This window comes from Macaca nemestrina, chromosome 9 (assembly GCF_043159975.1).
Source record: "Macaca nemestrina isolate mMacNem1 chromosome 9, mMacNem.hap1, whole genome shotgun sequence".
NCBI classification, from domain to species: Eukaryota; Metazoa; Chordata; class Mammalia; order Primates; family Cercopithecidae; genus Macaca; species Macaca nemestrina.
Window position 1 is genome coordinate 32,459,467 of NC_092133.1, and position 27,003 is coordinate 32,486,469.

The 27,003-nt window shown below is 51.8% G+C and overlaps 1 long non-coding RNA gene and 1 other non-coding gene across 2 annotated transcripts; both read right to left on the reverse strand.

Annotated features, from left to right (window-relative positions):
- Window positions 1-501: 501 nt before the first annotated feature.
- On the reverse strand, window positions 502-691 carry LOC112426062 (U2 spliceosomal RNA). Its single transcript, XR_003017327.1, has one exon. It is a non-coding gene; the product is annotated as a U2 spliceosomal RNA (small nuclear RNA).
- Window positions 692-22,597: 21,906 nt separating this feature from the next.
- On the reverse strand, window positions 22,598-24,844 carry LOC105478373 (uncharacterized). The gene is made up of 3 exons (XR_985270.3): window positions 24,700-24,844; window positions 24,131-24,187; window positions 22,598-23,553 (listed from the first exon to the last, which is right to left on the reverse strand). It is a non-coding gene; the product is annotated as an uncharacterized lncRNA (long non-coding RNA).
- Between the last annotated feature and the right edge of the window lie 2,159 nt (window positions 24,845-27,003).

The following is a 27,003-nucleotide window of genomic DNA, read 5'->3' on the forward strand; positions in this document are numbered from 1 at the left end:
ATTATAAAAGTGACACAAGTAGTGAAATGCAGTAGAGTGGCAGGGTCTGTGGCTGCACCTGAGAAACATGTTTTCCTAAAGGTATTCAATTTCATGTTTGTTTTAAACACTGTGCTATCAAACCAAACACCCAAGTGCTCTTTGGGCAACCCCCTAGTTTCTTGTTCTTCACACAGGTATCCTCAGCCACATGGTCACCAAGTACTGTCACAGAGTAGAGAGATAACACACATGCAGATACACTGACCCATAAGGATGTGCAGAGCCATCTGCAAGTATACCAATACCACGCCCCAAAGGAGTAGAGAGTCTGTAAAGAAAGCACAAGGACACTCACAAGGGAGTGGCCCATCTCCAGGCAGCCTGCCTTCCTGTCCACCTCCTGCCAGCCTCCCACCTCTTGCCTCCTCTTCCTTGTTTGCTCACTGGCACCAAGTCTGCTGCTCACACCGTCTCATCCCCTCACCCCTCTCTCTGGGAGTGGAACTCTCTCTTGCCCTCTGGTGATGCACCGTTCCTGGAGGTCCTGCAATACCAGATTGATGCATAGGAGTGGATGGAGAAAGCTCCTTTTCTATCCCCCTGCTCCAAAAACCCATTTAATTTATTGTCCTCAGATAGAGGATATATCAGATGTTAAGCTGGTAAAAATATACTACATTTGATCTTAGCCATAAGACCGAGAGGTGATAGGAGTGGAACTGTATAGAACCCAAAGGGTGTGAGTGGAAATGGTGGGGGTGGGGTGCTCTGAACAGCTGACCCCTGTAGTAGCACCATCACACATGCATCTGGGGACCCCCGGACATACCCTCCTGCTTTTTTGATCCTCACAACAAGCCTGTACTGGAGCTTCTGGGGAAAATTGATTCCCCTTTCCCCTCTTTAAGGCACACCTTTCACTCTGGAGCCCTGGAGTAGAACTTAGCTCCTCTACTCAGTCATCAGCTAAAAATTCAGGAATTCCACAAAAGCTCCTAAATCTCAGGGTCCTAGAAAAAGTCACTGAAAGTTCATCTCTGCCATTCTCCTGCCTCCAGGCAAGGGTGATCCTTTTCATGGAGACAAGTGGCACAGAGAATCTACACACTCCCTTGGCCCTACTTAGCCTTGATATCAGGAAGTTGAACTCTAGTGCCAGCGATTTAATCCATGTTTGTTAGTAACTCCACCAGGATGTGTGAAGCTCCTCTCCCAGGGAATACTTAGGCAACCTCAAGACCTCCTGGGTTCCTCCCTGGGGGACCATGCCATAAAGCAGAAGCCCCAGGTACTCAGGCCATTGACCCCAGAAGGATCCCAAGAGGGGATGTAGAGTCTGGGATTTTCCATGCTCTTTCTGGTATATTACCTCTTTGGCCATCAGGGCTAGAACCTAAGCAACCTCTTCCTAGGCTTAGTCATTTCAGCAAAACAGAAGTAGATCAATCAAATGCAATAAATAAAAGAAAATAAATTAAAATCCAAGACTCTTGCAAAGATCCTGATAACTGATTTCTGAATGATTCACTGGCATTTTCTGTGCTCCTGTCCCTTTCCTTTCCATGATTATAAATAATGTCGATCATCACCAGTGTCTTTTTGAAGCTGGGATGTCACCACATTAGAGAATGAGTACCCAATCACATGGGGGTGGGCCAGGAGGCAGTAGACAGCCCAACAAATAAGATTTTGTCATCTTAGAGGTGAGGAGAAAGTCCAAGGACCTCTGTCTTGTCTTGGAGACATGAGTCTTTGAGGATGAAACTGAGCTATCTCCAAGGGCGGGAGGTTTGTCTGGCAGCTAATTTCTTCAGATTCCTCTGAGGTTCCTATTTTATTTCCCATTTGGGCTTTGTCAGTGCAGCTATGTTTGGGGACTGTGTATGTGTCCCTGATTCCTAGAGTGACCCAGCAAAAGGAATTGAGGTTTGAGGAAGAATATTCTGCTGTGGTAGAGGAAAGATGAGGCACCTGCCCCAGAACCACCCCCAACTCCCCTCGCTGGCCAGAGAAGAGAGAAAAGAAAATAGCCCCTGCCTCTGGGACACAGAAAGGCTAATCTGCTCAAAAGCTGGAGGCTGGATAAAATGACCCCTGCCTGGTATGGATGTCAAAGCAATGTCTCTGAGGACATGTCATTCCACTCCCCCCGAGGGCCCTGGAGGTGGTTGGTAATCCACCCGTGCTCCCCCCACTCAAGCACCCCCCACAACCCACTCCCCTGCAACACACGCACACATGCGTGCACATACACACACACACGCATACACATAAATCTTAATTGTGTCCAGGGCTTTTTATGGCGTTAATTAATCATATTGAGGGCTGTTTCCAGCTGTTGCTGAGGGAAGGAAGGTCCCACACGCCTGTGACTTAGGGTAAATCCAATCAGACGGAGGAATTCTTTGATTTTGAAGAAGCCGAGCATGGGAAAGATACTGCTAATCCCAGAGCCTCTCCGACCCCTGCTTGTCACCTCTCCATCGCTGCCTTTGGAACCTGATCCGAGCTGAGGAAGGGGACAGGAGTGGGATGCAGAAGTGGGCATAGGGCTTTGCTGAGCTGAGCTGACTGCCTGGGGCCCTGCTTCAGATGAAAGGAGGGTTGATGGGAAGGAGGGATTAGGGCTTCGGTGCTGACCAGGAGCTTCTGCCCCTGTACTTAGGCCATTTAGTGAGCTCGGGAGAGCCCCTGATTCCTGAATAGCTACTGGGCCCAAGAGCTATTACAGGAGGCTAGGCCTGGAATAGCAGAGCAGTAGGTGGGCAGAACTGACCTAATTACAGCTCTGCACAGTCCGTGTGGTCTAACAGGGGGCCTTGCCCAAGCCTTTCTTCTTGCCTGTGCCTTCTCCCGAAACCCCAGCAGCGACACTCTCGGTTCCCTCAGGCTCTCATGTGTGTCTCTCTGTATCTGGGCCTGCTTTATCTCTCTCTTCCTAGGGCTCTACAGCTGGATTTCTGGCTCTTCTGCTGATCTCTGAAATCCTGGGGCACCACCTCACACCCTCATGGAGAGAGACGAACCTTCAGACAGGGACGTCTTCAGGGAAGGGGTAGCCTGGCAGGTGCTAATGACCCCTTCTTTGGTTTAGCCAGTGGCCCATTGGGTACTCATGTGGAGCAAATACGGGATGGAGGGGGAGAGAGCTGCTGCTGAGGATGGGGGCAGGAAGGGACTGTCTTGCCCCTTAGAGACCTATGTGTGTGTGGGTGGGGAAGGGAGGGGTCCCAGGGTGGAAAGTGAGAGGGTAGAGGGCTATAAGGCCAAACAGGGACAAAGTAGTTGCCACCCTATCCTCCCCTCTACAAGGACCCCACCCCAGCATATCCCCTTGTCAAGGCTTTCTGGGTCCTGGCCTACCTGGGCCTAAATAATTGAGGAGCCCATTATAGCCTTGCTGTTTCCTCACTGTCAAGTGTAAACGCTGTACTGGTCGGGTGGGGAAATGGGGCTAATTTGAATTGATAATAGGAAACACGGGGAAAAGTCATCTATAGTGAGTGAGGAGCAAGCGATCCCTGAGCAGATGCTAAATCTTGTATAATGAAAGAATCTGCCGATGTCAATTATGTACGAGCATCTTTGCAGTGGTTGGAGGCGGTGGGTGGGTGAGGGAACGGAGGGCCGGGTGCATCCCATAAACCCAAACACCCATCAAAGGCTCATACATATGGAGCGGTGGAGATTACAGCATAAATTTGAATGTTATGAATGTGGATGAGGGACAGGCAGGAAGCCCACCTCATAAGGGGGCTGTTTTCAGTGCACATGTACAGGGGAGCTTTTGTCCTCTCGGTTCCTCAGCGGTGTTTCCTCCATGTCAGCTGTGCCCCCTCTGCACCCAGTTGTGTCCCAGGATAAGAAAGAAAGTCAGGATATGGGGGTGCTGGGACAGGGTAAGATCAGCTGTTCTTCTGGGGCCTGGATGTGAGTCCCTTGGGAGCTCTGGGCCCAAACTGTCCTTGATCCATTCAGAATGCTGCCAGGATGTTTAGCTGGGCATGGTGGTGCACACCTTTAGTCCTAGCTACTTGGGGGAGCTGAGGCAGAAGGATCACTTGAGCCTAGGATGTTGAGGCTGCAGTGAGCCAAGATCGTGCCACTGCACCCCATCCTGGGCGACAGAATGCATCCAGGATGTGATCTAGAGATCAATGTGACCAGAGATCCAGAGGGATATCCTGAAATATCTCTGATGTGACCACAACTTTCCGTCCCCGCAATGGAAGAGATGGGAAAGAGCAATGTAGATGGTGATGCCAACCACAGATTGGGCAGGGAGATCCTGGAAGACAGCCTAGAGGAAGAGGTCAAAAACTGTGCTATAAAGGGGGGTGACAACTCAGAAGGACAATATCAGCAGCACATCTTTCCATTCCTAAGTACAAGTCCTCATCACACATGGGATCGGGTGTTTGTGAGTATACACATGCATGCACACCCTGTAGCAGGGCCCAGACCCCTCCATCAGTTCCCAACCTGCAGTCGCTCCCTGAGCAGGCTTCGTGATTTGTGGTGCAGGCCACCCAGGGACTTTAATCTTCACCGTGACAAATGCAATAAAAGGAACAATTTGGAGATCACAGCTAAGGAAGACACATTTACAAACCCTTCCCCAAAGGTTGGATGTGGCTGTCACCATGTGATTTGTGCTGGAAATGAAGCAGGGAGGGGGAGAGGGGGAGACAGATAGCTGGAGAAGGAGGGCTGGGGAAGAGGAAGCATCCCCAGCTCTCTCCTCCTCACCCTCTCTGCTGGATCACAGTGGAAGGGGCTAAGCTAGCAGAAGGAGGACTGGACCCACTGGCAGCCAGCGCCACCCTCCCCCATCACGACTACGGAGCACAACTCAATTACGAAGAACACAGCCCAGAACCACAAAGCTGCAGAGATTCATCTCAGCAGTTCTGGGGCTCGATCTAGAAGAGGGATGGCAGGTGGGGGTGGAGGGGATAGGGTTTGGAGAAGAGCAAGAGAAAGGGAGAGGCAGAGTGGAAAAGACATTGTAATAGAAAGACAGTGACATCTCAAGTTGCAAAGGGAGCACCCTAAGACGCTCTATTCTCAGACAGGAAAGGGGAGGGGAGATTTTCCAATCAGGGCTCCTCCATCAGGCCTATCTGGAGGGGTCCAAACATAGAGCAACAATGTGGGTGGAGGGAACACTTAATCTGGGGAGGAATCCATCAGGCAGGCAGATAAGCCTGGAGTTCCATAGGATAAGGTCAAATTGAAGTCTTAGAACCAAGCTGGTAGATGACTTGACATGGTGGGTGGTACAGTCAGGATCCTTCCTATCCCCTCTGAGTCTTCTTTATCTATACAATGAGTGCTAGGCCAGGTGATCTGTAAGGTATCTGCCTGCCTTGCATCTTGGACTCTCTGAGACCCAGATGTCTTGGAGTCAATGATAGGAGACTGGACAAGAGAGACAAGTAGTAATCCACCACTCCCTGACCCTGACTTTCTTGTGGCTATAGTGGTTACTAACACATGGGCTCCTTTCTGCTGGGATCTCAGCTGTGCTCCCCAGGATTCAGGTCTACAGCTCTCTCAGCCACTCCCATCCCAGTAAGAGTTCAGAAGGAACCCATTGGCCCTCTTTGGTCTCTAAAAGCTGGTCACTCTTAGCTTCGTTTTTGATAAGATCGTCCTCAAACCAAGGCCATTCTGTCCCTAGCTCCCTCTACCCGATGCACAGGAGATGTTCTCTCTGCTCCAGGATTTAACTTTGAAGCCTCTAGGTTGCTTCCAGTTTCCTAACTTTGAGCTTTGAACAAATGATATATTTGTTCCCTTGACCTGTGCCCTCCCACCCCATTCCCCATCTTCCATCTACCTGTGCCCCCCAACTCCTCACCACCCCACTTCCAACCAGGCTGAGGGACCACAGATGTGCCATGTTGGCAGGGAGGGGTAAGTTACTAGGTTATGAGGCATTGGTTTTTCATCACACTCAAGGCCACACCTCAGATCTCCTCCACCTAGCTGCTGCCCCACTGCTAGCCTGGTCCCCAGCACAGGACCATCTTCTCGTGCATCTCCAGGGCCAGACCTGGTCCTCATATCCAGGAAGTAGGCCTGGTGAGTGCCTAAATGGGGGTAGGGAAAAGAAGACATTAGGAGTATGGCCCCTTATTGGAAACTCCCTAGGGATGATGGGGGTCAGATGCTAACAATGTCTAGTTGTCACGGTCATGGCTCAGCATGGCCACAGGGCAGAGAGACTGGGCCTCTCCAGGGTAGTGAATCTGGGCTGGATCATGGACTCCAAGGACATGTAGGAGGTAGGGAGTTGGGGAGGTTGAGGAATGTAAGGAGGTGGGGAGTGGACAAAAATATGTTTTCTAAGCTCTAGACACAAAGGAGAGAAGCCCCTACATAGGAATGAATAGAGGGGCTTGGGACGGACTAAATCAAGGCTGACTTTCTCAAGGCATCTCTCCTTGGGGCAGGGGCTAAAAGTGTAGAAACATTCAAACAAGGTGAGTCCCTAGATACGGGCTCCATGGTAGACAGTGACACAAAGGGAACTGAACTGCTAATGCTGGATGGGGCAATTCCCATGGTCCTCTGCTGCCTCCCTCTGGAGAGGGCATGAAGGTGAGCTCTGCCCTGCTGCCAGCCCCTCTGCAAGTCCTCCTGGCTTCTCTTCACTGCACCTCACCTCCATCTATGTCCTTGATTTCTCCCCAGGTCCTCATACACTGTATGAGTCAGAGTTCTCCAGAGAAACAGACCAATAGGAGAAAGAGAGAAAGAAAAAAAAAAGGATGGCCAGGCGCGGTGGCTCAAGCCTGTAATCCCAGCACTTTGGGAGGCCGAGATGGGCGGATCACGAGGTCAGGAGATCGAGACCATCCTGGCTAACACGGTGAAACCCCGTCTCTACTAAGAAATACAAAAAATAGCCGGGCGAGGTGGCAGCGCCTGTAGTCCCAGCTACTCGGGAGGCTGAGGCCGGAGAATGGCGTGAACCCGGGAGGCGGAGCTTGCAGTGAGCTGAGATCCGGCCACTGCACTCCAGCCTGGGCTACAGAGCGAGACTCCGTCTCAAAAAAAAAAAAAAAGAAAGAAAAAAAAAAGGAAAGAGAGAGAGAGAAAGAAAGGAAGAAAGAAAAAGAAAGAAAGAAAGAAAGAAAATAAAAGAAAAGAAAGAGAAAGAGGAGGAGAGGAGAGAAAGAGAGAGAAATAGAAAGAGATAAAGAGGAGAAAGAGAAAGAGAGAAAAGAAAAGAGAGAAGGAGAGAAAAAGGGAGAGAAAGAGAGAAACAGAAAGAAAGAGAAAGAGGAAAAAAAGAAAGATGGAAAGAAAGAGAAGGAAGGAAGGAAGAAGGTAGATAAAGGGATTTATTATGAATGATTGATTCACACAATTATGGAGGCTAAAAATCTCATGATGTGCTGCAAGCTAGAGGCCCAGGAAAGCAAGTGGTATAGTTCCAGTCCAAGCCCAGAGGTCTGAGAACTGTTGGGAGGAGTGGTGCTGATGTATAAGTTTTGGTCCAAGTCCCAAGCCCCCAAAACCAACAATGTCAAATCATAAGACAAGAGGAAATGGATGGTCTAGATCAAGCAGAGAGCAAATTCACCCTCCCTTTTTCTTCTATTCAGGCCATCAACAGATTGAATGATGCCCACCCACAGTGGTGAGTGTGAGTCTTCCTTACTCAACCTACTGATTCCAGAAACTCCCTCCACAGATACATCCAGAAATAATGTTTTCCCAGCTATCTGGGCATCCCTTATAGCCCAGTCAAGTTGGCATATAGTTAAGTATTCCAAGCTGGGCGAGGTGGCTCATGCCTATAATCCCAGCACTTTGGGAGGCCGAGGCGGGTGGATCACCTGAGGTCAGGAGTTTGAGACCAGCCTGGCCAACACGGTGAAACCCCATCTCTACTAAAAATACAAAAAGTAGCCGGGTGTGGTGGCATATGCCTGTAATCCCAGCTATTCAGGAGGCTGAGGCAGGAGAATTACTTGAACCCAGGAGGCAGAGGTTGCAGTGAGCTGAGATTGTGCCACTGGACTCCAGCCTGGGCGACAGAGCAAGACTCTGTCTCGAAACAAATAATAATAAAAAAATAAAATAAAGTATCCCAGACACCATCTTCACAACTGACAATGCCTCCTGTACCCCCTCTCCCACCACAGAGAAAGCACTAGATAAAAAATACACTACGCCGGGCGCGGTGGCTCATGCCTGTAATCCCAGCACTTTGGGAGGCCAAGGCGGGAGGATCACGAGGTCAGGAGATCGAGATCACAGTGAAACCCCGTCTCTACTAAAAATACAAAAAATTAGCCGGGCGCGGTGGTGGGCGCCTGTAGTCCCAGCTACTCGGGAGGCTGAGCCAGGAGAATGGCGTGAACCCAGGAGGTGGAGCTTGCAGTGAGCCGAGATCGCGCCACTGCACTCCAGCCTGGGCGACAGAACTAGACTCCGTCTCAAAAAAAAAAAATACACTATGAGTCCGGTGTAGTGGCTTATGTCTGTAAGCCCAGTACTTTGGAAGGCTGAGGTGGGCAGACTGCTTGAGGCCACAAGTTCAAGACCAGCCAGATCAACATAGTGAGATCCTGTTTCTACAAAAAAAAGAAGAAGAAGAAAAGAAAAAATTAGCCAGATGTGGCGGTGCATACCTGTAGTTCTAGCTAGTCAAGAGGCTCAGGCAGAAGGATTGCTTGAGCGCAGGAGGCAGAGGCTGCAGTGAGCTATGATCATGCTGCTGCACTCTAGCCTGGGGGACAGAGCAAGAACCTGTCTCTTAAAAAAAAAAAAAAAAAAGACTAGTTGGTGAGCAAAAGGGGCTCTCTGACATCTTCTCTATTCTCTCTCTCTTCTTAGAGAAGGATGGGACTTTGACTTGGTTTACTCATTTGCATCCCTGCCCCCAAGGATAGGCTTGGCTGGGAAGGTAGGAGAGAGGAGAAGACCAAGAATTGGCTCATGCCCTGTGGCCTCCTCCTTTCCCTATATGACTTTACCTAGGGCCAAGACCAAGCCCAAAGCCAGGTGGGAGTCTCTGTTGACTGAGTGCCCTCCCCTGCCAGAGGACCGATCCCAACTGAGCAATCTCTGACCCTCAGCTCTGTCTGCCTCTCACCAGGCTTAGTCTAGTGGTGAGGGGCTTGAGACCCCAGATGATGGAGGGGGGGCTGTAAAAGAGGGTCAGAAATGGCCAGTGGGTCACATGGACTCTAAGAGAGACATTTCCCATCCCTAAGTCCTTAGACTTAGTCTAGCAGACTGGAGGTTGATGGGAAAATAACAAAAAAGTCAAGGAGAAAGCCATTCCAGGTTCCCCCCTCCTTCATGTTCATAACTGTTTGGCACATTCTTACACATGCATCTATAAACATGCATGCATGTGCACGCGCATGCGCACACACACACACATAGAGCTGAGCTACATATGACAAATCATGGAGTGGGGACCAGTGTGGTGGGCTTGTGGGGAAGAGCAGAGCAGGAGGCTGTGATAGTCAGCTGAGGGCGCAGGGGCAAAGCAAGGGGCACTTTGTGGGGAGCAGTAAGGTGACTACACATGGGGGGCTGGAGGTCAAGAGAAAATAGAGAGGGAGATGAATTCAAGCAGAGGGTCATCCAGAGGCTGAGGAGGGGGTGCCTCTAAAGGCAAGGATCTGGCCTATGAGCTGCGCTAGCAGAATTCTATGGTGACTGGGCACCCAGGCATTGGGTAAACCAGTGCACCCTGTTCTGAATAAGAAGTGAGCCACTCAGGCCTCCAAAGACACCCCCAGAAGGAAGCCAGAGGCCAGGAGTGCTCCAGGTCTCATTCTTCTTTCTGCTCCTGTTAAGTGGACAGGGTAGGTGGGAGTTGGGCTGCTGATCCCCATTTATCCTCTCCCTCGAAAGCCTGGACTCACCCACTCTCTCCAAATTCAATTATCCTTGGTGAGATCCACTCTCCCACACTGAGCTTTCCTACCCCTCCCAAAAGGGGCCAGGGAGACTAAAACAGGTTCTCTCTGTCTTGCTCTATTTTTTTTTTTTTCTTGTTTTCCCTCTCCATGTTCCAGGACCCAGGACACGCTCTGCCTTGCTCTAAATCCTAAACTGGACAAGCTTAGGGTAGGAAGAGTCAGCGGCGACTGTGGCTTCCTACCCATTTTCTTATTTGTCTGAACCTTGCCTCACAACCTGTTGTCAGTAGGTAAGATGTCAGGTCAGTGGGGGTGGGAGACTGAATATTTTGACCTTGGGAGGACTGCCCTTGTCTTTATCCATTCCCTGCCAGCCCTCAGTGCCCTTTGAAGGTTTATAGTCATATAAATCGCAGAGTCCCATGCCAGGCTTGGAATTTGCAACTATAAATAGGCAGGAGGTAAACAAGGTGGCAGATGCAGGGGCTTGGGACAAGACGGAAAATCTGCCCCTCTTTGCCTGGGCAGGGGCCAAGGCACATCCGTGGAAAGGGATATCTTCCCTCCCTTGTCACCTCTCCTCTCCTGCCTGCTGCCTGCTGGCTGCCTGTGCTCTGGGCTTCTAGTCTTTTCCCTCCAGGGATTTATCCTCCAAGTCAGCTTTCTGCTCTAACTCTCCCTAGCCACCTGCCCTGTTTCATCTTGCCCTGAGTCAAGACAGGGCAGAGGGATTGCCTCCATTAGGCTCTGTGCCCCTTGGCCTCCCTCCAACTGCTTCACATTTTATCCCGTGCTCCTCTAGTAAGTCTTGAGGGGGTGCCGCCTCTGCCAACCACCAGTCTCTACCACTAGGGGCATCCTGATCCCTTCTCCATCCTAACAGCCAAGGTGATGCTAACATTTCTCAAGCAGGAAACGGTATTAGGGAACTCTGGGGAAACAAAGCAAAGACCCTCACCTCCCACTCATTCCCTTCTAAAGCGCAGAACGTGAGAGTGCACAGATTTTCTGTTGCTTGGGTTGATGGACACCTGCCTGGCCACTTGGAGTTTCTACCCATGATCTCTGGGCTGTGTGAGCTACATTCTGAGCAAAGAGTCTGAGTTTGAGACAATCTAGGTAGCATGCTTTCTAGATTGACCCCTGCCTTCTCTCTGCCCCAGGGCCAGACTGATTTTGTCCTGGCCCTGGCAGGTTCCCAGCCACCAACAGTCTTCTGAGGAATGTCAGGCCCCACTGGCCCTGCAATTACCTCTCTTCATCCCTCTTGGAAGAATCTGGATCTTCAGCCCTGAAATTCCTTCTTTCATCCTAAACCTGGACTCTCCAATCATACTCACCCATCATTTTTGAATCACAGAAACTAGAACGGAAATAAATCTATTTTTTCTCATTTTACAGTGGAGGAATCTGAAGCCCAGAGTGGTGAAGTGACTTTCACCTCAGTCACACAGCTAAGATTGGCTTTGTGGCTAAAGTTGGAAACACTCCCCTGCCAAGTTTGGCTTCTCCCCCTAGACCTTAACTTCCCAACTCCTGCTGGCTTCCTTTGCTCCTCAGAAGCAGAGCAGCCACCTTTCAAAGGTTCATTCTCCTTTGCACCCTACCTCTACCTGGCCTCTACATAGGGAGAGGGAAAGGACAGACTCCGAATCTCAAGAAATGATTGAATTATATATGGCTCCGTTTTCCAGTACCTTCTACCTCCCATTTCCCTGAGTCTTCTCTGATGGCTTATCGGGCAGATGATCCTGGAGGAATGACTCCCCAGAAGCCCACCTTCATAAAGCCTTGAGGGGCGTCTTTCCCACCGTGGGAAGCCACTTCCCTGGCTGCTCCTTTATTTTTCTAACGAATGTCAATTTCCTAAATTGGATGGCAAGGTGAGACAAGTGCGGTTCTTTGAATGGTGTCCCTTATTCCCTGGGTATGCAATGCTCAAGGGAGCACATGTGCATGCACTCATGTTCTCACCACCATCCTGTTGAAGGGGTCTGTCTTAATCCATTTCTGCAGCCATAACAAAATACCTGACACTGGATAATTTATAAACAATAGAAATTCAGGCCAGGCGTGGTGACGCACGCTTGTAATCCAAGTACTGTGGGAGGATTGCTTGAGCCCAGGAATTTGAGGCCAGCCTGAGCAACATGGTAAAGCCCATCTCTACAAAAAGTACAAAAAAATTAGCCAGCTGTGGTAGCAGGTGCCTGTAGTCCCAGCTACTCGGGAAGTTGAGGTGGAAGGTTTGCTTGAGGCCAGGAGGTGGAGGTTGCCGTGAGCTGAGACTATGCCGCTGCACTCCAGCCTGGGTTACAAAGTGAGATTCTGTAATAATAATAATAATAATAATAATAATAATAATAATAATAATAATTTGTTTTTCACAGTTCTGGAGGCGGAAAGTCCAAGGTCAAGGGGCCAGATTTGGTGTCTGGTAAAGGATATCTCTCTGCTTCGTAGTTGGCATCTCTTGCTGCATTCTCACACGACAGAAGAGGGAAAAGTGGCAAACAACTCCCTCAAGCCCTTTTATGAGGGCACTAATATTATCTGTGAGGGCATGACCGAAGCACCTCCTAAAGGCCCCACCTCTTAATACTATTGCTTTGGGGATTCAGATTCAATATGAATTTTGGAGGGAAACAAACACCACAGCAGGGTCCTAAGCTAGGAGCAAGACCAGAATCTCTGGGTCCATGTTTCAAATGAGTCGCCAGGAAAGGAAGACAAATACAGGAATTGATTTGGGAGACAGATAGTGAGGACATGAGTTCCTGTGGTTCACTGAGGGCAAAGGGAAGGAGGTGGCACAGGTAACTAAGGTAAGTGGGAGTGTTCTGGCTCCCTGATGGCTGGAAAGGGACTCCCTTTCCACTGAGCTGTTAGGATGAATGAAATCTATAGGTGAGAGGGAAGATGCTGATGGCAGTTAGACAGGGAGAGTTCTGAGAGGGAGTCCAGTTACCCCAGAATACTCCCATCCTACAGCTGGACTGGAGTTCCCAGTGTGCCATCTGGGAGTGCCTGGGATGTGTGTGGGGCAGCTGGAGGGATGGCCATCATCTATCCAGCACCTGTCCTGCCCCCAAAGGCTGATGATGTAACAGTATAACAATGTGGCAGAGGACAAGGGGGTTTTTGTAATGTTGTTCTGGGGGAGGAACAGTCCAGCTTTCAGTGATATGGCTGGGATAAGGCAGCTGTTGTCTCTTCTCTGAGCTCAGAAGAAGCCCCTACCCCTTCAGTGAGCAGTCTGAGCCTGGGTCCACTCACCTTCATTCCAGTCCTTTAATCATGGGATGGCTCATGACTCTCCTTCCAAGGAACAGAAGTGATTTGCGCTGCACCCGTCAGCCACATAGACTCTAATCAGAGATCAAACAGGGCACAGAAAAGACCCTGCCCAGGAATGAAATGTAGACCTTCCTGTGGGGTAGGGGACATTCAGGCCCTGGAAGATTCTTTTTTTTTTTTTTTTTTTTTAGACGGAGTTTTGCTCTTGTTGCCTAAGCTGGATTGCAGTGGTACGATCTCAGCTTACTGCAACCTCCGCCTCCCAGGTTCAAGCGATTCTCCTGCCTCAGCCTCTTGAGTAGCTGGGATTACAGGTGTGTGCCACCATGCCCAGCTAATTTTTGTATTTTTAGTAGAAACGGGGTTTCACCATGTAAGCTAGGCTGGTCTCGAACTCGTGACATCAGGTGGCCCACTCTCCTTGGCCTCCCAAAGTGCTGGGATTATAGGCGTGAGCTACCATGTCCAGCCAAAAGAATCTTTATCCTAGGTCCCCAGGCATTGCCTCCTCCCACTCCACACCCACATCCCATCTCCCTGGTCTTCTGATGCCCCTCATTTGCCCAAGTGCCTTCAATTTAGGCCTCCCACAAAGGCCCTCTTCCCACCTTCTACCTGGTCTCTCTGGAGGGCCTCACCTTGGTCTTCAATGATCCTTCATCCTGGCCCTCCAGAGAATCTCACCAGGATGTGATCTTGCCTATAGATTCATTGTCCACCATTGTCCAAGTTCTCTAGATGCTTTGCTAACCAGGCTCAGAGAGCGGACTGGAGAGTTAGGTCCTTTATCTCCCCAGTCCGACCACTTTCCCTTCTGCCTCTTCATTCAAGCTCCCCAGCTGGTCACTCCCTAGAAAAGCAATCTCAGCATCTGCTTTCTCACTCTCCCTTTCCTTATCCATAACCAGAAACCCTAGATGGGAGGCTGAGACAAGAAAATTGCTTTGGACCAGGAGTTCAAGTCCAGCCTGGGCAACATAGGGAGACCCTCATCTCTGGGGAAAAAAAAAAAAAAGGAAACCCCCAGTGTCATTCTCCAAACTATTAGATTGTTCTTGAAGGCAGCAGCCATAACTTACTCACTCCTGTGCCTCAAACTCAACACTTCAAAAGTTAAAGGTTCAATAAATATTTATTGAAAGAATCAGTCCTCAGCCGGGAACTGTGGCTCACACCTGCAATCACAGCACTTTGGGAGGCTGAGGCAGGTAGATCACCTGAGGTCGGGAGTTTGGGACCAGGCTGACCAACATGGAGAAACCCTGTCTCTACTAAAAATACAAAATTAGCCGAGTGTGGTGGCACGTGCCTGGAATCCCAGTTACTCGGGAGGCTGAGGCAGGAGAATCGCTTGAACCCGGGAGACGGAGGTTGCAGTGAGCGGAGACCATGCCATTGCACTCCAGCCTAAGCAACAAGAATGAAACTCTGTCTCAAAAAAAAAAAAAAAAAAAAAAAAAAAATCAGTCTTCAGACTTCTCCAGTGTATTTCCTTCTTTTCTCAGTATACTGTCCTGAGTTCTCAGCAACCACACACTTTTTTATTCCCAAGACAGCTTTCGAGGAGCTGTTCAGAAGCATTAACCTCTTTCAGTCCCAGATGATGAGGGGGAATGCGCTGATGTCCAGGTCTGGGACCCGGAGCTGAGCACATGGCCCGCCTGCCTCCCCTGAGCCTGGAGGCCCCAGGCGGGATTGTCTGTCCTCACTCATCCTTGCCGCCAAGGCCTCCTCGCCTGTATTTATATACACTAAAGCCTCTACTCGAATAAAACATCCATGTAAAATCCAATTTCCTCAGAATCTCTTTTGGAGCCTGGGCCTGAGATGGAGTAGGTAACCCCGGCGGTAACTGCCTGAACCACTCCTGCTGGCTGCAAAGGTGAGGCCCATTTTTCAATTATCTATCTGCTGTGACAGCAGCGGTCCAGCCATCGAGCCAAGGCAGGGGGAGGGGAGAGGCAGAGCTGGGGAGGAGGGAGAAAGAGGGCAAGGGCACGGTGGGGGAGAGGGGGAGGGAGGAACCTAGGGAGAGGAGGCATAGGGAGAGACCCTTGCGCCTGGCACCCAGTAGGTGCTCAAGAATTATTTGGAAAATGAGTGATCAAAGAGTGAATAGGGAGGGTGGGGGTGAGACGAGGAGAGGGGGAGAGCTGGAAAGACACAGAGTGGGTGGAGACATAGAGAGGGCGGGAGGGGGAGGGGGAGGGGAGGCGAGCGTGGATGGAGCCAACAAGAGGCTCCTGTGTCAATCCGTGGAAACGGGAGGCAGAGTGATGCGGTCACAGCTCCTGCCATCAATATCCTCTAATATAAATGTCAGTGATGCTATTTTCCGCGCAGTCATTTCGCACACTGCTGATTACATTAACGTATAATGGAGGGGCGCCGGCTCCACTGCTTTCTCCCCTAACCCTCCCCCCGGTGATGTGTCAATAGCCGCCTCCATGAACAAGTCAATTTTCTGCAGGCTTGGCAGCGGAATAAATCTGCCCAGCTATGGGGAGAGCTGGAGATATTTATATACCCTGAGCCTGCCTTCCGTGTGCGCGCGTGCGTGTGCGCGGCGGGCGCGGGCGCGAGCCGGAGCGGGGGTTGGGGGTGGTTCTGGGGCGCGCCGCAGAGCTGAATGATTTCCAGCCCCGACTCAATAAGAGGAGAATTTAGAGCGGTCCCTGAGCTGGGCTCCCAGAAACAGCCTTACACGTTTATTTTCCTTAGCTGAACAGGAAAGGCGAGAATTATATGTGGATTTATAGGACAGGCGCAGCTCAACCCAAATGCTCCCGCTCCAGGGGGCGGGGACGGGGGAGGGAGGTGGCAGGCCCGCCACCGGCCGCTGGGACCCTAGCTCGTGCCCGCGTTGGTGGGGGCGCACCCCCCTTGCCGGTCGCTTTAATTACATTTGTTCTTGTCCTTTGTGAGGGCGAGACTTTGGTGCGGCCCGCGTGGGGGGTGGGAGGAGGCGCAGGCCAGACTGCCTGGAGGGGGGCGCGGGGAATGGGAACGTGGGGAGCCCGGAAGGGGGGTGCTGTCAGCTTTTGCTCAGAAACGGATCAATAGTAAGAGATCTAATGGGCTAACTGCCAAGCAGGCGCAACGAGGCGCTGCCCCGTGGGGGCGGGAGGGGGTGGGCGAAGGACGAGAGAAAGGAACGGGGGTGGGAAAAGGAGTGAGGACGGGGAGGGGGGAAGGGCAGGAAGAGTGGAAGAAGTGGGGGGAGGAGAAAGAGAGAAAATAAAGAAGGGGAGAGAAGGAGAGCGGGAACGGGAGGGCAGGAACAGGACAGGACAGTCCTCGTAGGGGCGTCTCTTCACAAGGGGGAGCCTTTCCTGGAGCTGCCAGACCCCGCAGCCGCCAGCCGCCCGGGCCTCAACTCTGTCATTGAGCCGCCAGAGGGCGGCGCGACCCTGTGCTCTCCCCGCGGATCTCAGGGTCTCCTCGCTCGGGCGCGAGTGACCGGTCGCCGCCGAAGATTGGTCCCTGCCCGGCGCCCTCTGCCCTCTCCCGGAGGGGTCCCGCGTGGCAGGGTGGGCGTAGGGCGACTCCCCTAGCTCCTGCCCCAAAGGAAGGAACCTTCTGGCTTTCCTGGTGTTGGTCCTGGCGCCCTGGGACCCCAGAGCCCCGGGGAGGCGCCCAAAGGCTGGGTTACCCGGCCCAGGGCTGACCACTGTCCCCGGAAAGACCCCCAAGGCCGCTGCCGACGCGGCGTGGAGGCGCTGGGAGATCTGGGCCTTCGCTGCCTGGCTGGGGAGCGTGGGCGAGTCTCCGGGACGTCCTGCGCGAAGCTCCTGTGCTGGCTGCGCGGGCGCTAAGGAGGCCAGCCAGGGTCGCCAGGGATCAAAGCTATAGGACCCGGTTTTAACTCATCCGGTTCCTGGCCATTGACTGTCCTTTTCTCAGCTCTGAGGCCTCATCCCTTCCCAAACTAAGTTAGAAAATAAAATACAGCCCAACACCCTCAACGGGCAAGTTCTGCCACCCTGGAGAGGGGAGCCTGGTGGTGACAGCTCAGTGTTCTCGACCTGGGAGGACAGCAGAATTACTTGAGGGAGATTTTTAACATAAGCGTGTTTACCCGCACGCACGCATTGTAAGGAGCTTGTATGTACAGGCAGTGCTTTCTGGAAGCATGCCCGGTGTCAGAGCTCCCCAGATAACGCTGATACAGAGTCCCACATGAACATTACCTGAAGAAACTGCCTTGGGGGGGGGCACTAGGAATGGGAACATGGGGAGACCAGGAGTGGGGCACTGTCAGCTTTGGCTCCGAGTGGATCAATAATAGTACAAGATCTAATGGGCTACCTGCCAAGCGGGTACACTGAAAAATGTCACATAGTTTTTCATGTTGGACTTGGTAACTGAGCCTGGGCTATTTGCCCTCATGAATGTGTCTGTGTGTCACTGCGTGTATATGTTGCTGGGTACCTGCGCCGCTGGGTAAGCATTGCTTTGTGCGTCTTTTTGTGTGTGCGGATGTCACTGGGTACGCATCATCCGGTGTATCATTGATGTTATCATCAGCATTTACTGAGAGCACCTATTGTGTGTGTGTCACTGTACATGCCTGTCCTGATGAGAGTGAGTGCGGATCCTGGGGTGTGTTTGTGTTGTATTGAGCACATCTCTGTGGGCTCCATTGTGGGGCACAGCCATTGTCTCCATGTCATTGACAGTGTGTGCTGGCAAGAACTCGTGACACAAATGGAACGAAGCTGATCTGCCCTAGAAGCGAAGGCGGCAATGACCTTCTTTTTCCAATTATATCCTGGTCAGAGGTGAGCGACCTCTCTCCACTGAGGCCACTTCTTGTCATGCAAACCGAGCAGAAGGATGGAGATTAGAGGAATGTGACTGAGTCACGTGTGAAAACAATCAGCTATCAATGGGCCCCGATCAATGCCCCAGATTATAGATGAGCCCAGGGCAAGCAGTCACTTTGGAGTTTTTCCCAAGAAGGCAAAAACACACAGCACACAGTCATACACGTCACACATCCCGAGAGACCCACAGCCTGGGGACAGGTAGGAAGTGGGTTGGGGAGAGCTGGGCAAATCAATGGCCACCCATTTTGAAGTGGTGGCAACTGTTATTATTAGTAAGTGGTTATGTTGTTTTTGCTAAAGATGCAACCTTTATTCCGCTGGTAGCGGTAAGTATAAGAGCTTGTGTTTAGTGTTTTCTATTTTAAGTCCAGAGAGTTAGGACTCTTAAGTGGGTCACAGGAGGCAGTGTGGGGATTTGGAGGAAACTCATGTCAGGAATGGGAGCAATAGAGGGCTTGTATTGAGAGAGTGGCAAAGGAAAGTCTTTGGTCAGCTGTGGGCAGGGGGCAGGTGTGAAGCAGAGTGGCTCCTGGAGCCAGGGCACTTGTCCTTAGGACAACTTGAAACCAGGTTGTTGGGTGAGGGGGCTGAACTTCTGAAAGGCAGGGCCAGCCCTAACCACAAATATGCTCCATGATAGCAGGAGAGCACCGGGCTTGGGGAGTAGCAGTCTCTGAAGGGCATGACCATGAGGGTCCTCATGAAGTGTGACTTGTCTTTGGAGACAGGTGGTGCAGGCACTTGAGGGGCTATAAGGATGAGCTGAGGGGGCCAGGACTGGGTCAGAACCTATAGGGTCAAGGGAGACCAATGAGAAGATGGAAGAGTTCTGGAAGGGCTGGAGGATCTCATCGGACCTGGCTCTGGATTCAGCTGAGCCTGCTTGTGGCCAGCAGTCAGTGTGGCTGAGTCTAGCACCCATGCTAGCCATGGCTGAGGCAAGGGGAAGGATCATGTCCTCTGTGCCCACTGGGGTGTGTCAGGCAGTCCTTGGAGGCCTTTAGTTGTCTTGGAATCTCTTTGGTGCACATTTATGGTTGTCCCACTTTGCCTCACCCTGTGGGAATGCCATGATGGGCAAGAAAGCCCTTAGAGAGCCTACAGTCTAATGTGGAACAAGGAACTTAAATAAAGACTTTACACTTTTTTTCTTTTTGCTTTGGAGAAAGTAGTGTTGCATAAGCATATACTGCCTGGATCAAAATCCCCGCTGTGCCATTCGCCAGCTAAAGTTTATGAATTCTCAGGCCCTCCTTTCCTCCATCTGTAAGATAGGGGTACCCAACCTCTTAGGATTGTTGTGCAAATCTTAGGAAAAGTCCTTAGAACAGGGCCTGGCCATGGTAACGTAAGTGTTGGCTCTCCTAGTCTTTCCTTCAGTTTTGTAGTACAGAGCCTTTGGAAAAGTCTCCCTCTTGGTGTTAGCAGAATTAAGGTGAATAAGGACTTAGTCACACCTTAGACAAGATAAGGGGGTGGTTAGAAGACCCTGAGAGGTTGGAGTGTGGTGTGGAGTAGAGGCAGGGAAGGGGCCAGCTTGGGGGTTTGGGAATCCTGGTGTGGGACTGATGGAGCAGTGAGATAGGTTCTTTCTAGGTAGGGCTGAGGGGGCATAGGACAGGAAGGCCCTCTGCAGAGCTCAGCACACTTAGGACAGTTCAGTGCTTCTAGCTTTGCCCCGTCTCCCTGGAGGGATAGCCCCTGCTAGAGCTGCTAGCCCATAGATGTCCAGTGGGGTTGCATGGGGAGGTGCCCACCACTACAGGATAATCTCCCTGGAGGGACACCGCCTGCTGGAGGTGCTAGCCCATAGATGTCCAGGGGGGGCTGCATGGGTAGGTGCCCACCACTAAAGGATAATCAGCACCTCCACTATCCTGAGATGGGCCTCTCTAAGCTTCCCTCTCCCGCCACTTGACCTCAGGACAGTAGCCCCCTCTGCTGGCCTCCGCAGAGCTAGACTGGGCTTGCCTTCACCCGTGTCCTTTCTTTCCAGCCAGCTCTGATATGAGATGAGAGGCCACGGCAGGCCCATTCTGTAGCCTGGGAGATTGAGGGCCAAAGGATCCCAGAACTAAGCCTACATGTTTAGACTCCAGTAACAACCGAGAGAGATCCACACAGATGGCTTAGCAAAATGGTTAAGTTGTAGGTTCTGCAAACAGAGTCCTGAGTTTGAAGCCCGATTCTGTCACTTCTTTTTTCTTTTCTTTGAGACGGAGTCTCGCTCTGTTGCCCAGGCTGGAGTGCAATGGTTGCTCACTGCAACCTCTGCTTCCCAGGTTCAAGTGATTCTCCTGCCTCAGTTTCCCAAGTAGCTGGGCCTATAGGCATACGTCACCATGCCTGGCTAATTTTTTTTGTATTTTGAGTAGAGACGGAGGTTTCACTTTATTGGCCAGGCTGGTCTCGAACTCCTTACCTCAGGTGATCCACCTGCCTCAGCCTCCCAAAGTGCTGGGATTACAGGCGTGAGCCACTGCGCCCGGCCTGATTCTGTCACTTCTTAGCTAGTATGAACTTGGGCATGTCGTGTAACTTGTGTGGCCCGTTTCCTCATCTGAAAATTGGGAACAACAATAACACCTACCTTGTGGGGTTGTTGTGAGGATCAGATAAGGTGGTGTCCTTTATAAATTGTTTAGCACAGATTACCAAGTAAATGATCAACCAATGCTCCAACAATTTGCCAAAGTAAGAACTTCATGCTGTGGTAGGACTGGGAGCCTCTAGGGGTCTTAGCCCTTGACTATGGACTTCTGGGGACCTCACTGTCCCTGGTTTGTTTATTCAAATCCCATTGCACCAAATGGCTGAGCAGCTGCCAGAGCTGCTGTTTCTTTATGGGACTAGGTGGGAGGGATGAAATGGGGAAACCTTGGTTACTGTCCAGGGAACGAAGGGTTAAGGCAGGTGAAGGGTGCTGGCATGGGAGTGGGTCACCCCCTCGCCTTCCAGTGATTATTCTCCTCTCCAGGTGTTTTTGTGGCTTTTTTCCCCTCCCTTGGTGTGGGAGTGGGGGCTGCTAGGTCCACTTCGGGCTTAGTTATTGTTTTAATTTTGGTGCTGGCTCCCTGGTGCCTGGAGTGGATAATGAAAGAGGAAAAGAGAGGTCAGGGTGGTGCCCAGGCAGCAGATTTCTGCCCGTCAGCCTGGGCCAGGGCGGGTGGGGAAGTGGCGGGGGGAGTGTTAAGTTAATATCAATAAAGCAACTGGAGTCTCAGAAGTGAGGAGCTGCAGAGGCAAGCACAATGTCTTTGTGCTAAGGGAGCCTGAAGGGGCACTTTGCCTGTCCACCATGAATTCTTAAAATGGGGCTGGGCAGGGGGCAGGAGTCCAGTGAGCACACAGGCTGGGTGGGCGCAGCTCAGTGGCAGAGGAGTGACAGTGAAATGAGGGAGGACCTGAGCAGAGAATGAGTCTCCACTCTGTCTCATGCTCAGGCTGCTCGCCAGCTTTTCCTTCTGCATTGCCCTGTGTCTGTTCAACCCCACACAGGGCGGACTTGAGGGGGCCATGCTGTGGGGTTACTGGAGATGGTGATAGATAGAAAAGAGAAGCAGGAAAGTAAAGGGGTTGAGATGACAAGTTTTGCTGTCAGACAGACTTGGGTTCCTGGCCAAGTACTGCTTATTGACTGTGTGACATTGGGCAAGTTACTGAACCTTTCTGGGCCTCAGATTGCTGTTCTGTTAGATAACACTAATAGGGATGCCAGCTTTGCAGGGTCATTAACATTGTACTAAGTGAATTCAGCACAGCGCCTGGCATGCAGTGAGCACTCAATACATGCTAGCTACCCTGTGAAACCTGTTTCCTCAGCTGTAAAATGGGGATATCCGTTGTAACTTCCCCATAGGGGTCTTATGGGGAGCAAATTAGATAAAGCCTGTAAAGTGCTTAGCACAATTCCTAGTACATAAATAAGCCCTCAATACATGTTAGCTGTCGTTATTATATTATTTTTATCTTTATTATTCCCTGCTGTCTTGGAACTGGTGATTTAGTTGAGGAGACTGAGGCCAGACCACTACCTTGGCTATCTGAGGTATTTGGCTCCTATCAAAAGGGCTTTCTGAAGCCCAACCCAACATGGAGAATAGTTCTGGTATTTCTTTCACAATCCTGTGGACAGACAGAAAGTCCCCAGGAGCTGAGATGACTGCTGGATATGCAAGAGAATGCGACCCACTTGCGCAACCACATTTGGCTCCAGGAGAAGTGTGCCAGCAGCATGGCTGTCCATGGGTGGGCCAAGAGCCTCACTCTGACCCCCACCCCAAAGTTGAAGACTGTGGGCTGGATGAGGGCGCTTACCTGTTTTCCTGTGGGGAGGCTTCAGTGGGCACGTCGGAGAGAATGTGGATCTCAAAAAACCCCCACCCTATCCCATCCCTTCTCCTCCAATTCCTCTTCCTCTCTCCAGTCTGGGGGTGGGGGTGGAGACTGAGCAGATCGGAAAAGGAGGGTAGTTAATGCTTCCCACTTGACCTTTCTTTCCCCCACCCCCCACCCCCACCCCCAGCGGGCGGGCAGGCTGAGGAGATGAATGGGGTAGAGGGCACGATTTTCACATTAATGGCAGCATATGTTGTGTTTATTGACACTGCAGGGTCGGTGCTTGTGGTGGTTGTGGTAGGGGGGTGCCTAGGAGGCCACAGGCAGGAGGGGGCAAGGGAAAGAGGAGGCAGAGGGGAAGGTTGCCGGCGGGTGGGGAGGGGGAGAGGGAAGGGAGCCTGGGGCCTGGGGGAAGGGAGGCAGGAACAATATTGTTGCAGGAGCACACCAGGTGCTCGCTGTCAGCCCGAACAAAAAGGAAGAGTCAGCAACTCTTGAGGGGGGTTGGTGAGGAGGCGGGAGCCACCGCCTGCTCCAGCCTCGCAGCTCCAGCCTCGCAGCTCCAGCCTTGCAGCCTCTCCCCGTTAACCCCTGCTCTGCCATGCAGCTCAAGAGGGGAGCGGCATCTGGGGCTCTCCCCAACCCCAGGAGCTCCCCCCAACCCCAGGAGCTCCCCCCACCCAGCCCAGGAGCTTCCCACAGTCCTGGTCTCCTCAGAACCATTACATGCCTTTAGTCACCTGGAAGACGCGGCTGTCTCTGGAGTGGGCAGTGGCAGGACTTGCCTTTGCCTTCCCCAAAGCCTGAAGGAAAAGAAGCCCCTCTCCCTGTTCCACCCTTTCCATAACAGTTGGGCTTATGTGGTCCTTAGGAGTTGGCAAACCACAGTGGCAGGGCCAATGACCTTGGGCTTCTGAAGGCAGCTGTGGGTGGAGGGATGTGAAGAAGGGATGAAAAGGGAGTGGGGGTCCTCTGCTGGATGTGGCCTGTACAGACCCCCACAGTTTCTCTCTCTCTGCCCTGGCTACCGACTCCTTGCCTCCTGGATGTCTTCCCAGAGTCCTCTTGCCTGTTCCCAGAGTCCTTTTGCCTGAGACAGTGGGAGGAGGAGGAGATGGCCACACGGTCTGTACTGTAGACATGGCTCTCAGTTGACTAAGAAGACTGGGCTCGTTGAGTTAGCCTGGAAAGCGCTGGAGGCCCATCCTAGAATACTCAGGTGTGAGGAAGATAGATGGCAAATGAGTTGCCCACCCTGGAACCCCATTCTGGGGGTCTGGGAGGGCCTCCTGGGTTCCTGGCTGGGGAGCAGAGCAGAGCTGCAGGTGATGTCTACAGCTGTCACCATACCCTTCCCTGCCTCCCTTCCTCTTCCTGCAAAGCCCTGCGTGGAAGCAAGGTACTTAGGACTGCTTGGACGAGCTTCTCCAATTGTCTTTGCTTGTAGCTCCTATAGGGCTGGGAGGTTATTATGTAGGGGAGGATGGGAGGGAGAGTCCTCCCAGGAGAGGGGATTGACTCTTTTCAATCCAAAGAGTCAAGAGGCTTCCACATCCAATCCTGAAGGTTGGTCTTTTCCAGTGTGTGATCTGACATTCTGGAGCCTTCAACTCTCGTTCTAGAGTCCATATCTTGGTCACGCTAGACGCTGGACGAGGGTGCTAGTTCCCCACCCTTGCACAGGGGGCGGGGCCCATAGAGGGGAAGGGTGTCCTTTCCATATACCCACCTCCCGCCCCATCTGTCTGGCCACTTAAGTATAGGCGCAAAGGCCCCGGTGGATCTCCTTACCCAGGGCTGGAGGCGAGGCAGGCACGCCGGCCTGGAACCCTCCTCAACACCTTCATCCTGCAGACAGTCAGGGCCAACTCGCGGTACTTCGACCCGCTTCGCGGTGCGAAGCCCGGGGGCAGACCCGGCCGCGCCGCGCCCCTCGCCGCTCGCCTCCCGGCTCCTCCCCGGGCTCCGGGCCCGGTCCGCACCCCCCTTCCGCGGCCCTCTTGCCGGGTTCCAGCTGTGCGCGGAGCGGTCCCCGGCTCGGCTCCAGCTCTTCAATGGCCCTGCTCCCCCATTACCCTGATGTCGGCCCCTCTCCCCCTCGGCTTTATCGGCTCTCAGCCGGCTCCGCCAGGGTAATGAGGGCCCTCCTAATTACCATTGCAGAAACTCCACTTACATTAACAGCTCCATCCGAGGAGCGGCAACATCTGCTGTGCGCAGGCAGGCGCCCCTCCCCCGCCCCTCGCTCCCTGCGCCCCTCTTTCCCGGTCCTCTCCCCCGACCCGCCTTTCCACCCTCTCTGGCCCTTCTCTCCCACCCTTCTCCCCTTCTAATCTCTTCCCTTTTCATGCCTTCCCTACCAACGTGGCAGCCAGATCCTTTTCCACTTCAGCATCCCAGGATGAGAGAGATCCACACGGGCACAGGGCCCCAGAGATACTGAAAGGAGGAGACACTCAGAGGGGCTGGGCCAGAACTCCAAGAGACCCATAAACTCAGGATCCCAGAAACACAGCCAGACAACCCAGGAACAAATAGAAAGTGGTAGCAGCAGAGACTGGGAAAGAGATGGGCTGTGGAATGGGGCAAACTGCCGGCGTGTGTGTGTGGGGGGCGGGGGGGTGGGGGGGGTGGGTTCTGACCTCTATCGGTGTGCAAAGGTATGCATAGCATGCATATGTGTGTGTGCACATGTATCATGAACTTTGCATGCTCATTTACTTAAGCATCATGCATATGTGTGCATGTCAGTGTATCTTGCATATGTATCTTGTGTATGTATATGAGTACATCTATTATGCATTTGCATCATGTGTGCAATAATACATACTTGTTGATATGTATCCATGTGTTTGCATTTTGCAAATGTGTATCTGTGTATATGCATATACTTGTCTTTCATATATGTAATTGTGTATGTGTATCATTCAAGTGTGACTTGTGTACCTGTATGACCCAGGTTCAAAGTTATGTGTGCACCACGTGTGAATGCATATGTGCCTCTGGGTTTGTTTGCATCTCTGTATGCATGCCTATGCATGTGTGTATCATCTGTGTAATTATTTGATGAGAGAGGGAGCATGTGTGTCTTCCTGCTCCATGGGGGATGACAGGCAGTTGGGAAGACGCTGAGCCCATTTTATCTGAGGTTAACAGGGGTCACATTTCACTCCTGGAAGTCCCCCACCCTCCTCCCCACCCCATACAATTAAGCCTCAGTGTGGTGGAAAGACAGCCAGCAGACATTAAGAAAGGTCAACAGTATTATCGGCTCCTAATCCAATTAGTTACTGTTTATTTGGGAATCTAGCTCCAAGTCAGCTTCTAGGGAGGAGGCCTGGGATAAAGGAGGGCATTTCATGGGATGAGCTGAAAGAAACTAAGACGGCCATGGCTGCGGATGGCAGGAGCTGTCCCCAAAGCATTGCCAGATAATGCACCTCCCACTGCCTGTTTTGAAGCTGGGTAGGGGTGGGGGTGGGCCTGTGCTTCACAGCAGGGGCTGAGACCTGGGGTTTCATCTCCAGAGATTGGAGTATAAAGGAAGGGGAGTTCTGTCCCTCACCTTGAGAGACTTACTGCCTCTTTCCAGCGCTGGGATCTCTAGCAGGTGGACTGAGGTGGGCAGGCTGCTTTGGGGCTGTGGGCAGGTTCCCTTGGGATGGGAGAGGAGGAGATGTTGGGAAATGCACTATTAGCTTTTGAAGCCACTTCATTAATCCTGCCCTCTATTTTATTTCCCTTTTTCTCTTCCCACATCATTTTCTGAGCCCTAGCCCTCTACTCACTCCCACCTCCATACCAGGACATGCAAGGACCCTAGCTTAGTCCCGTAGGGTCCCCGTTACTGAGTATAAAGAGTGGAAGAGACCTAGAACTTGGCCTTGTGGCCTTGGATAGGGAGTGGCCCAGGAACTGAGGTCCCTGGGCAGAGGGGAATTGGTGGGTTGGTCTTTGCCCTGCTCTGACCTCTCAGAGATGGACAGTACCCTGGGATACCAGCGATGGGGGAAAGTACTAACAGGAGGGAGAGAGTTGGCTGCTGGATTCTCAGACCAGATCCCAGGGGGATCTTCATGAGCTCAGCAGTTACGGTTCTGCAGGAACTGACCATCCCCACAAGCAGACCATCCCTACATGCAAATCAGAGTGACAGGATTAGCCATGCTCCTCGTGGAGCTCAACGGGACCACTTTCACTTGTTTCTTACAGTTAAGTGCATAGGCCTGAGCCCTTAGGAATCAGACTTCTTGCTCTTCCTGGTTCTAGTAGTTTCCTCTCAAGACAGAAACCCCTCGTAATTTGCTTTCTTCTCATTGCCTTTTCCAAGCACATATTCATGAAAACACATACAAACACACTTATGAACCTGCCTCTGAAACTCCAGGCCAGAGAAGACCAGGGAGTGAAGACAGTGGCAGTGGTCCTTATTTAAGGACTTACAATGGATCTAGGTGCTTTATAGACTTCCCTGAAGGGTGTTTCCCACTTTCATCCTCCAAAAGGTAACTACGGTGATGATCATACTATAACAATAATGATGATCATACATATTTTTACCCCAGCTGTTCTCACCCTTAGCTGAGCATTGAAGCTTTTTAAAAATGTACATACCCAGGCCCCACCCTAGATCATGCCAATCTGGATCTTCAGGGCTAGGTCCC